Source organism: Lepidochelys olivacea (assembly GCF_965140295.1).
Source record: "Lepidochelys olivacea isolate rLepOli2 genome assembly, chromosome: 11".
NCBI classification, from domain to species: domain Eukaryota; kingdom Metazoa; phylum Chordata; order Testudines; family Cheloniidae; genus Lepidochelys; species Lepidochelys olivacea.
In genome coordinates this window covers 80,651,731-80,667,399 of record NC_140421.1, presented here as the reverse complement: position 1 = coordinate 80,667,399, position 15,669 = coordinate 80,651,731, and the positions used below count along the sequence as shown (strand labels likewise).

Genomic DNA, 15,669 nt, shown 5'->3' with positions numbered 1-15,669 from the left:
TAGGCGGGGTGGGTGTGCCTATGCAAATGAGATCAGCCCCTGAAGTTCTTTTCCACAACTTGCTACACCTCACCACCAGGTGTCAGGTGGGGCTTCTGGACCCTTCGCGCACTGAACTCAGGCCATGTCTACACCAGCACTAATGGCGGAAAAACTTTTGTCGCTTAATGGTGTGAAAAAAACAACGCTCTGAGCCACATAAGTTTCACCGGCGTATGCGCCCATGTGCCCAGTGCTGACCCAATGCAGTGTCACCCTCTGCCTGTGTCAATGGCAGGGCTCGGGGGGAGTAACACTTTCCAGTGATTTATTAAATATTGATGAAAAATCCCTTGGATTTTGCCCTTTTCTCTTTAAAAACCAAATACTGATGAAAATCCCACAGATTTCTCCCATTTTCCATTTAATTACCAAATTACATACAAAATCCCCTTCAACGCTGTACTTTCTCTCTCGTTACTCGTGATTGATATAAAATCTCCTCAGATTGTGTCACTTTCTGTCTAATTCTCAAATACTGATGGAAAATCCTTTTCGGCTTTGGCCTCCCCAGTCCCTGTCTGCCGCCACGTCTTGTTCTGGAGGGAAACTGTTGTTCCGAGTCACTACCCCAGTTAGGGGTGGGGGAGCTAAACGCCCAAAGGACAAACTTTCCCCTCATGTCTGAGAATCCAGTTGTTTTCCCCTTCACATCAATTAAACCCCCACCCTTTCCTCTTTAATAATTGAACATTGATATCAAATCTCCTCAGGCTTTCTCTTTCCAATATCACTTTCAGGTTTTGATATAAAATCCTCTCCGATTTCAATTTTTTCCTCACTTCTTTATTTGCAGCAACTTGTTTTTTGAGGGAAGCTGTTACTCTGAGTCATTTTCTTTGTGGGGGGGGGGTGCAGTGGGAGGAGGTCAAACCCCCCAAGTGATCAACTTTCCCCCTCACATCTCAGAGTTGAATTGTTCCTTCCTTTACACAGAGTAAAATCGACATGTTGCTGAAGAATGTGACTCGCCCTGTAGTTAATGAACTTCAGAGCCAGGAGCCTGCCCCTGTTTGGGGAACGGTGTCGCCCAGCTGCTAACAGCAGAGCTGGCCAGACCCTGACAGGCTGTTTTACTGCCCCAGATGGGGCAGAAAAGTGGGAAGTTAGAGGGCTGCTCTCTGCTTAACTGACCCTGTTCCCATGGGCAGGACCCAGAGTGGCCACAAGCTCCTGTCCCAGCTGTTCATGCTTCCCTCCCCTCTGTCACCACAGGACAAATGACCCTGGGGTGGGGGGGAGGTCGCTTCCCACAGCTCTCAGAAACAACCAGGGCCTGGGTGGGAATGTGGTGGCCATTCTGTGCCAGTGACAGGGCACGGCTGGGTCACTGGAGAGGAAGGAAAGAGCCACGTCCCCCACTGAGACTGCCCGGCCCCAGTTTGCCCAGTCCCAGCTCCTGGCTCCCCTCCCCCAGCCCAACCCAGCTCCCCGTCTTCAGCTACCCCCAGCCCTTTCCCCACTGCTGTGCCTTCCTGCTGCCAAGGGACCGCCTGGCTCCATCCGCTCTCCCTGCCCCTGTTAACATGGTGTCACCCAGGGCTCCCTGCTGCCCATGTCAATGGCAGGGCTGGGGGAAACCAGCCCCCTCTAGTTAGGTATTCAATATTGATTTTAAAATCTCCCCACAGTTGTTTCTGGTCTATGGTGACCTCTCTGCCACTGACCTCCCCACTGGGGCTATGGGAGATGGCAGGGGAGGGTCCGACAACTAAATCTGTCCCCTTTTCATCCCAGTTCTGCTCTTTGGTGGGCAACTGGGCCAGAAATTACAGCCAGAAGAACAGGAAGCACAAAATAATGTGGCTGTCAATGACATCTTTATTGGATCTATGAAATGACAGGGGTTAACGCCATCAGGGGCAACACACGGGGGGGACCCACAGGGCCCTTTGCCCCGGTGGTGGCCCCTGCTGGCCCCTCCCATTTTCTGGCGCTGCCCCTCCTCCCCCATGTCGCCCTGGAGTGGAGGGAGCTTTCTGGCCCCATTACACTTACTGGGGGCCTGGGCTTGCCGTTCCTTTGGAAGTTGTATAATGCAGTTAATGGCCCCGAGGGGACCTGAGAATCCTCCAAGTCCCTTCCCACTCCTTCACCGTCACAGTCATCCCCATCAGGTAGGTGAAGTGCAAAACCCACTTTTCCTCACTTTTCACAACCTTAAACACTGTGGGGATGTAACAGAGCACAAGGTGAGACTGAAATGGGGGGGCCTCCTTGGAGCAAGAGGGAGGGAGGAGGGATCACTTGGGTGGGGGGCCTGTCTCCCAGCAATAAACAGGTCTCCCTGAGCCCCCACCTACAGAAGCACCTCCCTCCACATCTCCTGAGAGAGAAATCAAACCTATGTGAGAGGGGTGTAAAGTTCTGTTCTGGACACCCAGAACTGTAAACCAAAGTGTTACCCCTCTATTTTAGAAAGAATGAGCTTTACTGGAGATTAGACTGTGTCAGCTCCCTGCCACATCTTTCTGTTCAATTCACCAGCAAACTCCTCGAGACTCTGCCAGTCTTTACCATAGCTTGCAGGTAACAGTCAGTGAACTCCAGCTCCTGAGTTCCCCAGAGACATTTCTCTGCAGCATCCAGTCCCTCTCACTGTACACTTGCAAAAGTTATTAAGTTCGTTGCCTCCAAAGAGCTAGAGCTCATACCAGCCTGTTACAATCTTTGGCTAAGCAGTTTTTTCACTGACATCAAGTTACCAGCATCACTGGCCATTTAGACCAAGGCATCCAGTTTTCACAGACTCAGAGGGTGCTGTTTCCTTTGCTCCTTAAGTGATGGGTATGTCCTGGAAGTCTATTGAATTTTCTGAAGAGCCAGGAAGACTTCCTGGGGGTGCAGACTCTGTCCCGCGGCATGCTCACTAAGCTCTTTCCTAGGAAGCTTGTTGGTTTGCTTTGTTTACCTTATATGTAAATGTATTTTCGTTGTTCTCTACCTCTATTCCTTTGGCTAGGGCTGGCTGGCTTTATGCACTGCCTCCCAAACACATTAAGAACATATTTCCAGCACTCATGTATAACTCTTTGTACACAACCCACACAGACATCATCCAATGATTTTGGGGACCAGTGTGTCACCAGTTTATATATGACACCTTACATGACACCTTTTAGATATATATGAAGACAACTGTGTGGTGGGGGTAGTGAATGAGTCAGCCCTGATCTGAGTTACAGTATGGTGGCTTTGTCAATTAGTATCAGAGAGCTCCTAGGGCACTTTTGAAACTTTTTGGCCCTGGTGTTTCTGTATACCACCATCCCATTATAACTCCCTTCTTTCTATTCTCTCTCTCTCTGCTGGATAGCTCCTTGCCTCACTGGCAGCTGTCTTTTCACCATGACTCCCAGGAATTGTTTTCCCTCCAATGCTCCCCCCCCCACATGGGCCTGTCCTCTCCACCATCAAACCAAACATCTTGGAATCTGGTCACTGCACCGTCCTGGCTAACACTGGGTGGGGTTTGCAATGGAACATGGTTCTGATCTATGTTCATCTTCCCCTGAGTCATACAGGGCCCTGCAGGTGCCTCCCGGGGCAGCGCAGCTCAGGCACAGATGAGACCGAGGTTAGTCCTGTCTACACTGCAGCACCCGGCCGCGCTCTGAGGGTGTTGGCAGCCACCGTGTGCTCAGTGGCTCCTGCAGGAACAAGAGACAGAGTGCTAGGAGGGCCCATCCCTCCCTTCTTTGGTTCCAGCATTTCGTGCTCCTGGCTCCCTCCCTTCTGCCAACTCTTACCTTCCCCAGGATCCTCCTGCTCCCCTGAGCTCCTCCTCCTCACACTGGGGTCTCCTTCCCCTGTCATTTCTGCCACAGACTCTTCCTCCTTGTGGTCTCTCTCCCCTCCGCCTCTCATTACATCCCTGTGATGGGGCGCACTGGGCGGGAAGGGGTTAACCCTACATTGTGGGCTGAGGGAGCCACTCCGCATGCTCCAGGTGCCGCAGTATAAAAGAGAACAGCCCAGCTCAGTTAGGGAAGGATCTGTGTTAGGAGCTCCAGCTGAAGGCTGCCTTTGCCTGAGGAGACTTGGAAGACAGCCTGGGGTCCCAGCTGCCCAGGGAGCAACCTGCACTGCGGAACCTGTAGACCCCCAATGCCTCCTGGACAGACACTCGAGGCTGCAGTAGGAAGTGGCCCAGAGGAGGTGGAGTGGTATCTCCTACTGAGGTAAGCTCAGGGTGTTTTGGTGGGTCTCCCCTCTGCGCGAGTGATGACCTGCTCTGCCACTAATAGGGCACTGGGTTGGGTCCCCTCTACCTGGGCCAGTGGCCCCTTGGGTGCTGGCTGTTAGGCCACATGCTCCTGCATGGGGGAGCAGTTGTATCACCACTGGCCATTGGGCCCCGCTACGCTGCAAAAAGGGTGCAGAACTCCAGAGTCTGGCTGCTGGGCTGTACTGCCCTCCACGCCTGATATTGCACCCACACATCCCTGCACCCCCTTTTCTGCCCCTCTCCTCTCTACCAGCTCACAGGGCCTGGTGATGGGAATTGAGGGTCTGTTCTCAAAGTAATAAAACAAACTAAAAACAGCGGTCACAACTGTTTTCTGGAACACAGCAATAAGATTTGTTGACTCCTACCCTTTGCATTTTTTATCTTGTTTTCTTTTCATGTGTAGCAAGTGGTATAAACAAATTCATTGGAGTCATAGACTCTGACATTAAGGTCAGAAGGGACCATTATGATCATCTAGTCTGACCTCCTGCACAACGCAGGCCACAGAATCTCACCTTCCCACTCCTGCAATAAACCTCTCACCTATGTCTGAACTATTGAAGTCCTCAAATCATGGTTTAAAGACTTCAAGGTGCAGAGAATCCTCCAGCAAGTGACCTGTGCCCCACGCTGCAGAGTAAGGCAAAAAACCCCCAGGGCCTCTTCCAATCTGCCCTGGAGGAAAATTCCTTCCCAACACCAAATATGGTGATCAGCTGAACCCTGAGCATGTGGGTTCACCAGCCAGATACCCAGGAAAGAATTCTCTGTAGTAACTCAGATCCCACCCCATCTAACATCCCATCAGAGGCCATTGGGCACATTTACCATGAATAGTTAAATATCAATTAATTGCCAAAATCATGTTATACCATCTCCTCCATAAATTTATCAAGCTTAATCTTGAAGCCAGATAGGTTTTTCGCCCCCACTGCTTCCCTTGGAAGGCTATTCCAGAACTTCACTCCTCTGATGGTTAGAAACCTTTGTCTAATTTGAAGTCTAAACTTCCTGATGGCCAGTTTATATCCATTTGTTCTTGTGTCCACATTGGTACTTAGCTTAAATAATTCCTTTCCCTCCCTGGTATTTATCCCTCTGATGAACTTATAGAGAGCAATCCTATCTCCCCTCAGCCGCTTTAGCTTAGGCTAAACAAGCCATGCTCCTTGAGTCTGTCATGCCCCAATGATTTAAAATAGTTAAGTAAAATAGGGTGTGATTGCAGATGTATGTTTGAATGTTTAAATAAGTAATAAAAGGTTAAGGTGCCAGCCTTGAAATAAAAAAAACTACCCAGGACCATTTGGCTGAAAAATGTGTTGCGTAAAATAGCCCAATAAGAAGCCTGAGGGCACCCCAGAATCCACCCCTAACCACCCCAAGAACAGGGGCCAAAACACAAAATAACAACAAACCATCATTGCCGTACCATATGCATAATTAATTATCACTTCAAACATGAAAACAACACTTCAAACATGAGAGCAGCATAACAAAGCAAGCCTCATAAATTTTTATAAAAAATAAATCCCTATGAATACAAACCCTAAAAACTTTGTCTGGTTCTGCAACCACCCTCCAAAAGCATCAAATGCGCATCTGACAAGACTCAACTCCATCCTCATGTCCAGGCCACCTGGCCAGTGACTTGGCACAAGCAACTCTAAAGCTGGTAACTATATAACAAAAACCTTGCAAAACTTGTGTGTGTATGTGTATATATGTATGTGTGTATATAAATAAAATGTTATAACTATAACTTACTTCTTACTCTAATTCTTTTTATATTCACAAAAACACAGTGTATTGCCTTATCCCCTAAATAAAATCCTGCTGTTTTTCATTTTCTAAGCATAATGGGGGTGGGGGGGGGCAGGTGATACCCTTTGTACCAACCCCGTGGTAACAGGGCTGGTCAGCACTGGGAGGGGACAGTTTCTGCTGCAGGGTCACTGTCAGGGACAGAGATTCCCTCCAGCCTGAGCTGCGACAGGGCAGATTGTCAGGGGAGTTGCATTTTTACCCTCCTCTTTGTAACCAGGATAGAAATAAGGATGGAGCGTCTCTGAGAAGGTGTCGGTGAAAGTGAACAGATGGGACCTGTCAGTAACATTGTAAAATGAGACCTCACCTGCTTCATAGTCCAGGAAAATCCCCACCTGGTTGGGTGTGATGCCTGTGGGGAGGGGGATCTTGGGGGAGGAGGTGTAGGCCTCGTATTTCCCATCCCTCAGCCACACAGCCCAGTATCCATTCCCAGGAGTGAGTCTGACCTTCCCTGTCCTGATCACAGATTCCTTACAAACCCCCACAGTCCAATTTATTTTGTCTCCCACCTCCACCTCCCAGTAAAACCTCCCACCTGTTAATCCATTTGTGCCCAGGACAGTGGGATAAGTATTGAATCTCTCAGGATTGTCAGGTCGATCCTGTCATCTATCATCGTATGTCAGTTTTCTGATCCTCAGACAGGATAAGGTTGGGATGAACCGTGTTTGGATCCAGAGTCTCATCCACTGGGGAGAGAATTAGAGTCAGTGCTGGGGGCAGGGGCTGGTCACTGGGATCAAAGGGAAATTCACCCACATGCCCATTAATCACTGTGATTTGGGGTTCTTCACCCTTAAGGGGAGTGAGGAGCTCAGTTAATGCTTGGGAGGGGGGGGGAAGCTCTAGGGAGTAGGAGGAGAGGCAAGGCAGGCACCAAGGAATCAGAGCGGGAAGAAAGGGTGGGTGCCTGTGGATGGAGCAGGGCACCAGGCGGGGGGCATGTACCAGGGTGCAAAAGGTGAGGGGTGGGGTGGTTGCTGGGGTGATGTGGGGGGGGGGAACAGGGGTGGGGTCACAGGGAAAGAAATGGGAGTGGGCTGGAGTGGCGGCAGGGGAAGGGTGGGTTGCAGCAGAGGACCAGGGATGAGGGGCAGGTGCCATGGAGCTGGGAGGAGATGGGTAGTGAGGGGGAAGGGCTGGCACAAGCAGAGGAAGGGGACAGGTGCTAGGGAGGCAGAGAGGGGAGGGCAGGCTGCAGGGGAGGGAAAGGGCAGGTGCCGGGGCAGAGGGAAGGTGCTCAGGCTGGGGTAGGGCAGCGAGGGAATGGGATAGGCAGGCACTGTGGGAGCTGCGGGAAGGGGTGGGTGCCAGGGGGACACTACAATGAGGCCTCGAGGCCACTCAGGCCAATTCCCCGTTGTGCCGGCCCCTGCACAGACAGAGGCGGGATCTTCACCTGTGTCTGAGGGGCACAGATCCCAATGACCATCAATGGGAGGTGGGCTCCTGAGTCACTAAGTCCCTGGTTTCAGCTCCACCGTGATGCATAAACTTCCTGCTGACCCCGGAGGTGTCAAAACTCACTTGGCGCCAAAGTTTGTGCAGTAAAAGTTCCCTCCGTGCCTGTGTTTCTCCCTCCAGCCATGACCATGGCTGCCTCCCTCTAGGCGCGTGGACGCCTATTCCCCTGCCTGAACCCCAGCGTGATCCAAAGACTGGGGGAAGATCGGGGTCCAGCCATCCCAGCCTAGTTTGGTAGGCGGGCTCAGGGGCGCTCTCTCAGACCGGGTCCCTCAGGCGAGGTCACACAGCATCTGGTTGGGGAGGGCTTCCCTCATACATTTTAACCCAGTGGCTAGAGCATTCCCCTAGGATGGGGGGACTCCCAGTCCCTGCTCTCCTCAGGCAGAGGGGGAGCTTAAACTGAAACAGGGCTCTGCCAGTCTCAGGAGAGCGCTTTGACCACTAGGCAAGGCTGAGGTGGGGGGCTCCCGCACTCTCTCCTGCTGAGGATTTTCCATGGTGGATAAATAAAGGTCCATTGGTGCAGGGACGGGACCCTGGCTTCCCCCCTCGCCGGGGGGGTGCTCTAACCCCCCAGCTGTAAAGTCAGCTGCATACTTGCTCTCTCTGACCCAATCACAGGTGCCGACTCCGTGGGTGCTCCGGGGCTAGAGCACCCTCAGAAACAAAACAGTGGGTGCCCACCAGCCATCCTCCAATCAGCTCTTTGGTGGGCCCAGCTGTTTGGCAGTGGGCAGGAGGTGCTGGTGTGGGGCAGAGCGGGGGCAGGAAGAGATGGAGCAAGGGCAGGGCCTTGGGGGAAGGGGCAGAGTGTGAGCAGGGCCTTGGAGTGGGGGTGGAGCACCCACCCAGAAAGAAGAAAGTCAGCACCTGTGCCCAATGACCTTTAGTTATTCAATCCATAGTGGAGCAGGTTCAACAGAGGAGAGAGTCTGTTCCGAGACTTCCTATCTCAGAGGTTCTCAGACTGTGGGTTGGGACCCCAAAGTGGGTCTCAACCCCATTTTAGTGGGGTCAGCAGGGATGGCTTAGACTTGCTTGGGCCCGGGGCTGAAGCTTGAGCCCCACGCCCCAGGGCCAAAGCCTGAGGGCTTCAGCCTTGGGCTGTGGGGCTCAGTTTACAGGCCCCCTGCTTGGGTCTGAAGCCCTTGGGCTTCAGCTTTGCTTCCTGCTTCCGAGGAGTGGAGCTCAGGAAGGCTTTGGCTTCCCCACCCAAGGTGGTGGGGTTTGGGCGGGCTCAGGCTTTGGTCCCATGTCTTCGGGTCGTGTAGCAATTTTTGTTGTCAGAAGGGGGTTGCGATGCAATGAAGTTTTTTATGTTGGGCACGAGTTGTGTTTTACCTTTATTTTTCTTGTAACCATTTATGCCTCTTCATTAATTGAATAAAAGTTAAATCTATTTTGTTGTGCCAAATTTGTTTTATCTAATCCCATGTGTTTGAATTGAAGATTTTTGGAAACTCCATTTGGGATAACCAGATTCGTGCATATCATTTCTATTAATAAATTGACAGACTTTAAATGGGCATGCTTGTATTGTCCAGGAGAAGACCTACATTTCCGGGGGAAAAATGTGGGCCTCGGAGTGTGCTGAGATTACCCTGTGGTATAATTCAGGCTGGTAAGAGCCTCGGTGTGACTGGCCGACGGCAGGTACACACACACCAAGCTCTTTGTGAACAATCCTGACTGGATGCTATAGCAGCAAAGCAGTGTAAAGGGGGGGGGGGCACAGCTACTCACTAGTCTAGATTGTACCCTCTGTAGGTTGTCACAGACCCCCTAACATAGAGCCCAACTCCGTGGGTGCTCCAGGGCTGGCAGTCAGCTCCCCCCCCCAGCATCTCCCACCTGCCAGTGGCCCTGATGATCAACTCCTCCCCCTCCCCGCAGCACCTCCTGGCCGCCGCAATCAGCGGTTCTGCAGCATGCAGGAGGCCCTGGTGGGAGGACCGGGGATGGGGCACGCTTAGCGGAGGAGGTGGAACTTGGCAGGAAGATGACCGGCGGGGCTGGGAGATGGGGGAAGGGATGGAGTGGGGGCAGGGCATGGGGCGAAGTGGGGCTTGAGCACCCCCAGGGCAAGGAGGAAGCCGATGCCTGTGCTCCCTAATGGTAACTATAATGGACACCCCCCCTCCCTTCCAGCTCAGTGTAGTGGGATACTTTGACATGCAAGGAGCTGCTACGTTAGTGACAGAACAGGGGTGGGGGCTTAGGGGAAGGGGCGGAGTTTCCCAGCCCTGACCTTTCTGCCCCCAAGGCCCCGCCCCTTCCAGGGGGCAGAACCGCCCCCCCCTTGGTAAGGACACTGGGCCCTGTGCAGGGAGCACTGGTAAGTCCCACTTTCACCCTTGACTAGCGGCGCTGCAATGTGCGTGCACATCCAGTGGGCTCTCTAATTCCTGCTGGAGCTACCCACGGTCAGGCTGGGTGCAAACATACACACGCTGCTCAGCCACTGCTGGGAGGCAGAAAAGCTGCTTTGTGGCAACTGGGTCAGGGGAGTGTCACAAGCTGGTAATAAAAACCTGTCTGCCCTTGCAGTGGGGACAGGGCCAGCCTCACCCCAGAGCCAGGGGGACACTGAACAGCTCTTCCCTGGGCATGTTCCACTAGAAGAAAACTGTGGCTAAAGCCCGGTCTGAGCACGGAAATCCTGCTGCTGGGAAGAGAGACCTGAGTCGTTCAGTGCCAGTGATGGACAGATAAGAATGCCCATCCTGCAGAACCCAGGTACCACCCTGCAAAGGGGACACCAGGGGGCAGCGTTGCCTCACCCATCAGACCTTTCCCAAAGGGAACATCTCCCTGCTCTGCAATAAACCTGGGTGTTGTCTGCCCCTTTCCATCAGCCCCCAGTGACATTGCTATTTCCAGCCAACTGAATGTCACAGGGAAATGCTCTGTACAGGGAAAGGAGCAGAGAGCTCCCAGAGGAAGGTAGGTCTCACCATGGATTCAATGCCAGCGGTATGTACAGTACCTGTGTAGAGCCGGGTGCTTCTCCACTCTGCAACCACACACAGAGGGGTGAGAACACCCCTGGACACAGACACACTGAGCAGGAGACAATGTCACACAGGGGTCGTACTGCGGGGAATGGAACTTACTGATCTCAGCCTGGAGTTTGTCTGAAAATAAAACAGAGAGAAATGAGTCAGTGTCACATTACCTTGCAGAAGGGAAGTGAGTGAAAAAGACCTTAAAGAAAGAAATTAAAATCCTTAGACTCAGTCTGGAGCCTATGTCAGCAACCAGGCACCAGCACCCCCTGAGCAACAAAGGATATTGGAAAAGAAGAAATACAGAATTACAGCCCAGAGAGCCTTTCTTCAATACCTGGTAAACTGATTGAATCAATAACTAAATTTGAATTCTAAAAACGATATGGGCATGACATTCTAAAGTCTAACCAGCCGAGGTTCTGCAAAGGAAAATGATATCTCATTAAATCTATCTGAATTCTTTGAGCATGCCAATAAAATAGCGGTCAAAGGAGAACCCTCTGGAATGGGTTTATATCTTTGCAATGTTGTTGTAGCCATGTTGGGTTTAGGATATACGAGAGACAAGGGAGGTGAGGTGAGGTGGTAATTTATGTGGACTTCCAAACAGTCTTTGACAAAGTTCCTCACAAAAGATTATAAGGAAACCCAGTCATCATGGTATGAGAGACTAAAATACAATCATGGATGAGAAACTGTGGCTACTGTCAGAGACAGGATCCCAGACTAGACAGCCTCCAGTCTGATTTACTCTGGCAATTTCTGTGTTCTTAAAAGCATCTGGTTTAGAGCCTGATGCAGCTAAACACTCTGCACATTCTGAGCAGGGATAGATTTACTTGTAGTTCAACATGTGCTTAACCACCTTTTTGAACAGGGGCTCTAGTGAATATACATTTAAAGGCCTGTTCCTGTAACAGCTATCTAGATGATAATCTCCAAATAAATGTGGCTATCTTGAAGTTAAGGCAGTCTTATGAAAATCCACTATTGGTGGCTGAGTGAAGCAAGGTCCTACACTAAACTCAATGGCATTTCTATTTCTTTGTCTGTAATTCAATAGCTTTTGAAAACGATATTTGATCAATTCCAACATTTCCAGGTGTGCTCTAGGCATTAATGGGCAGAGCCCTAATGTTTATGGTAAAAATCAGAAAACTGGTAAAGCCTAATTTTAGTGGAAATCGAGTTTCTTGTTCAAGTAGAACACAGATTCCCCCCCACATCAGTAGGTCAATAATTCATATACTTACCAACAACACTCTATGATGTGAACAGGCAGAGGGGAGCACGCTCCAGTATGCTCTGCCTTGAGGAGATCAGGTTGTAGCAGTTCTGCATCTATGAGCATATCACTCCAATGGCTGATCACTTACCCAGGGTTCAGAATCATTTTGCAGACATCACAGCAGGAATTTTCCCTTAAACCACTAGTGGTCTCTGAAGCCTTGCAATCTGAGAGTCGTTTTTGCAGTGTGGGGCATTCCAACAATTGACCTGTTCACCACAAGGCATAACAGAAAATGCTGTCTACTCTTGGGGGTTGGGGGGGGGGTCTGAGTCTGGGCTCCCTGTCTGACATCTTCCACCTCAGCCAGCAGTCAGCTCTCCTGTATGCTTTTCCTCCAATCCTAATCATCATACAGGTCATCCTCAAGCTGAGAGCGGATCATGGCAAGCTCATTCAAATTTCCCTGGCATGGCCGAGGCAGTGCTGGTTCTCTGACCTTCTCATGTTACCAATTCAGCCTCTCTGGTACCCTTTCCTCTCCATCCCAAGCTACTCTCAAAGAAGCATAGTCACTCCTTGCATCCCACGCTCAGCTCTCTGCATCTCACAGTGTGGCTGCTTCATGGTTGAATGGGGAGGAAGAGTATTGTTCAGTGGCCTACTCAACAGTAAAAAGCCTTCTACCAGAATGGCCTAGTCAGTGAAATGGACGTGTTTTTTGGTGCAGTTGTTGACCCACGGAATCCAACTGATGCTGGCTTCTATCCAGGACATCTCGGAGCTTTTGTTGCACTTTTAGTCATCCAGCCTTGCGCTTAGCTCATTGAGAGTGCACAAAGTGGCGATTTCAGTGTTTCATCCTCCATTCACAGAAGATCACTCTTCTCTAATGCCATGGGCTTATTCATCCATCTGCCCTCCGGTCTGAGAGCCACTTCCTGTGTGGTACCTGAACACAGTCCTAGCAGCTTTAATGGGACCTCTGTTTGAGCCCCTGATATCTTGTCCCTTTCTGCTGTTGTGTCAAAAGACTGCCTTCCTGGTAGCAATGAAATATGCAAGGCGAGTCTGTGAATTGTAGGCTCTGACAACAGAGCTTTCTTATACCTAGTTCTCCACAGACAAAGTGACTTTACAACCCCACCCAATATTTCTGTCCAAAGTAGTTTCTCAGTTTCATTTGAATCAGACAGTGCATTTATCTGTGTTCTTCCCTAAACTGCATTAATCTCCAGAAGAGCAGCGTCTCCATACTTTAGATGTCAGGCTATGTCTAGCCTTCTATCTGAACAGGACTAAACCTTTTTGTGCTTTGCCTGGTCTGTGTCATATGCAGATTGTATGAAGGGTCAGGCAGCCTCTTCACAGACGATCTCTAAATGGAAAACATTGTGTATGAAGACTGCAGATTAAATCACTTTGGCCTCACCTCCTCTGCAGGTGCGAGCTCATTCTACAAGAGCACAAGCAGCATCAATAGTGTTCCTCACTATTGCCTCAATATCGGACATGTGCAGGGCTGCTATGTGGTCATCAATATATACGGTCACGAACCATTATGCCATTACTGCATCATCCAGGGCAGATGCAAGCTTTGGTAGGGTGGTCCTGCAATCCTTGTTTAGGTAGACTCCAAGCCTTGCCTCTTGGGTGGGGGGTAGGGGGGTAGGTCCTGCTTGTGAGTCACCTAAGTGGAATACTTGGCTGATTCTACTTGAAGAAGAAAAACTGGTTACTTACTGTAACTGTGATTCTTTGAGATGGGATGCAGGCATACTCCATGACCCACTTCCCATCTCCTTTGCATCAGAGTCCAGTATCTGGATGCTTGGTGTGAAGGAACCGAGGGGGAGCAGGGCGGCATTGCCTCACTTAGCCAGGGGAGGGGCCATCACCATAAAACACAAGTGCTGCCCCTCTATGAGTACTACTAGGCAAAATTCCCCAGCTTCGATGTGCTTGTCCCACACATGACTAGGTGGAATATATGGCGTGAATCACACCTTGAAGCACCACAGTTAAAGCATGTAACCATTTCTTATCCTGTTTTCTGATTTTCAAGAAAATCAACAGGGTTCTGACCAGAGTGTGGGGGGAAGGACTCAGCCTACATAATCAATGAAGTAGGAGACCCTCTAGTTTAAAAAAAAAAAGCCACATAATTTTGCTTCAAATGATCTAAATTTTCACAATGAGATTCTGTGCTGGGAATCTGCAGCCTCAGAGCCCATAAGAGCTAAGGTGACTTTCGGCATCACTGACATCCTCCTGATCCTGGGCTGCTCTGGATAATGTAACTCGGGGCTAGTTCTGCAAGAGTGTTGTAGTGATGTCATCTCCAGAGCACCCTCTTCTAGCATAGGGGGCTTGCAGGTACCCAAGCCTCATTTCTATCCTGGCACGTCCGAGCACATAAAATAAACATCTCCTTCTGGGGGTTTCTGATACATTATAAATTAATTGATTTATTCATTTTCTCCCCTCTTGTCACTTTACCTTTCTCTCTGTGTTGCCTCCAGAAGCAGTAACTGGCCAGGGCAATGAGAACAGCCAGGAGACCAGGATCACCCCCAGAGCCACCCTCCAGGGACTGACTCTCAGGAAAAACTGCTCTGCAAGAGAAACTGTTATTGACTTGAGAACAAGTATGTACATAAGAATATTAGAACAGCCAGACTGAGTCAAACAAATGTTCCATGTAGCCCAGTATCCTGTCTTCTGACAGTGGCCAATGCCAGCTGCCCCAGAAGAAATGAACAGAACAGGGCAATCATTCAGTGAGCCATTCCCTGTCACCTATTCCCAGCTTCTGGCAGCTAGTTTTAGGGACACCCAGAGCATGGGACTGCATCCCTGCCCATCTTGGCTGATAGCCATTGATGGACCTATCTTCCATGAGTTTATCTAGTTCTTTTTTTTAATCCCATTATAGATTTGGCCTTCACAACTTCCCCTGGCAACGAGTTTCACAGATTGACTGTGCGTTGTGTGAAGAAATACTTCCTTTTGTTTTTTTTAAACCTGCTGCCTATTAATTTCATTCCTGGTTCTTGGGTTATGTGAAGCGGTAAATAACATTTCCTTATTCACTTTCTCCATACTAGTCAAAATGTTATAGAGTGCTATCATATCCCCTCTTAGTTGTCTCATTTCCAAACTGAACAGTCCCAGTTGTTCCATACCCTTAAGCCTTTCATACGTGTAATAATTTTTTTGCTCTTCTCTATACCTTTTTAATTTCTAATATATCTTTTTTGAGATGGGATATCTACACACAGTACTCAAGGTGTGGGCCTATCATGGATTTATATATATGTATTATCCTATTATTACTCCTGGGGGGATTCTGCACCAAAAAATTCAATATTCTGTGCCCCCAAATTCTGCATATTTTATTTGTGCAATATAATCACACCAGTTTCAATTGTTTTAGTAAGTTATTTAAACTACAATACAGAAAGAAGTCACAATAAGTATTCAGCATTTCCTAAACACATGAAAATGAAGTTACAAACACTTGATAACTAATACCCTCCATTCCAGTTATCATCCTGGATTTTCATTTAAATTACATTACAGAACACTAAACAGCAAAAAAACAAAAACAAAAAAAGTAGAATGTCTTTTTAAATTGCTCAGACTTTCACACATGAAGGTCATACAGTTTTGCTAATTATTGTCCTGGACCTGGAATGGTACTTTGGGAAGTGCTTGGTTCTGATTGTCCTGACATTTTATTGACTGCTTGGTGAATGTTTTATCTGCCCTCACAGTCTTTTTTTTTTAAATGGGTAAATACAATAAATCCTGAGCTGTAATCTAACCCCATTGTGCCACTTTGGCACAAGAAAAAAGTGAGACAA

General features: G+C 49.4%; 1 pseudogene across 1 annotated transcript in view; it reads right to left on the bottom strand.

The window, feature by feature from the left end:
- Window positions 1-6,228: 6,228 nt before the first annotated feature.
- Window positions 6,229-15,669, bottom strand: part of LOC311528451 (butyrophilin subfamily 1 member A1-like) — a 29,061-nt pseudogene continuing 19,620 nt past the window's right edge. Inside the window, exons 5-8 of the transcript in view lie at window positions 14,303-14,418; window positions 10,681-10,701; window positions 10,554-10,580; window positions 6,229-6,789 (exon numbers count right to left, since the gene is read on the bottom strand). The product of the transcript in view is annotated as a butyrophilin subfamily 1 member A1-like (transcript). The remainder of the gene's footprint in view (window positions 6,790-10,553; window positions 10,581-10,680; window positions 10,702-14,302; window positions 14,419-15,669) is intronic.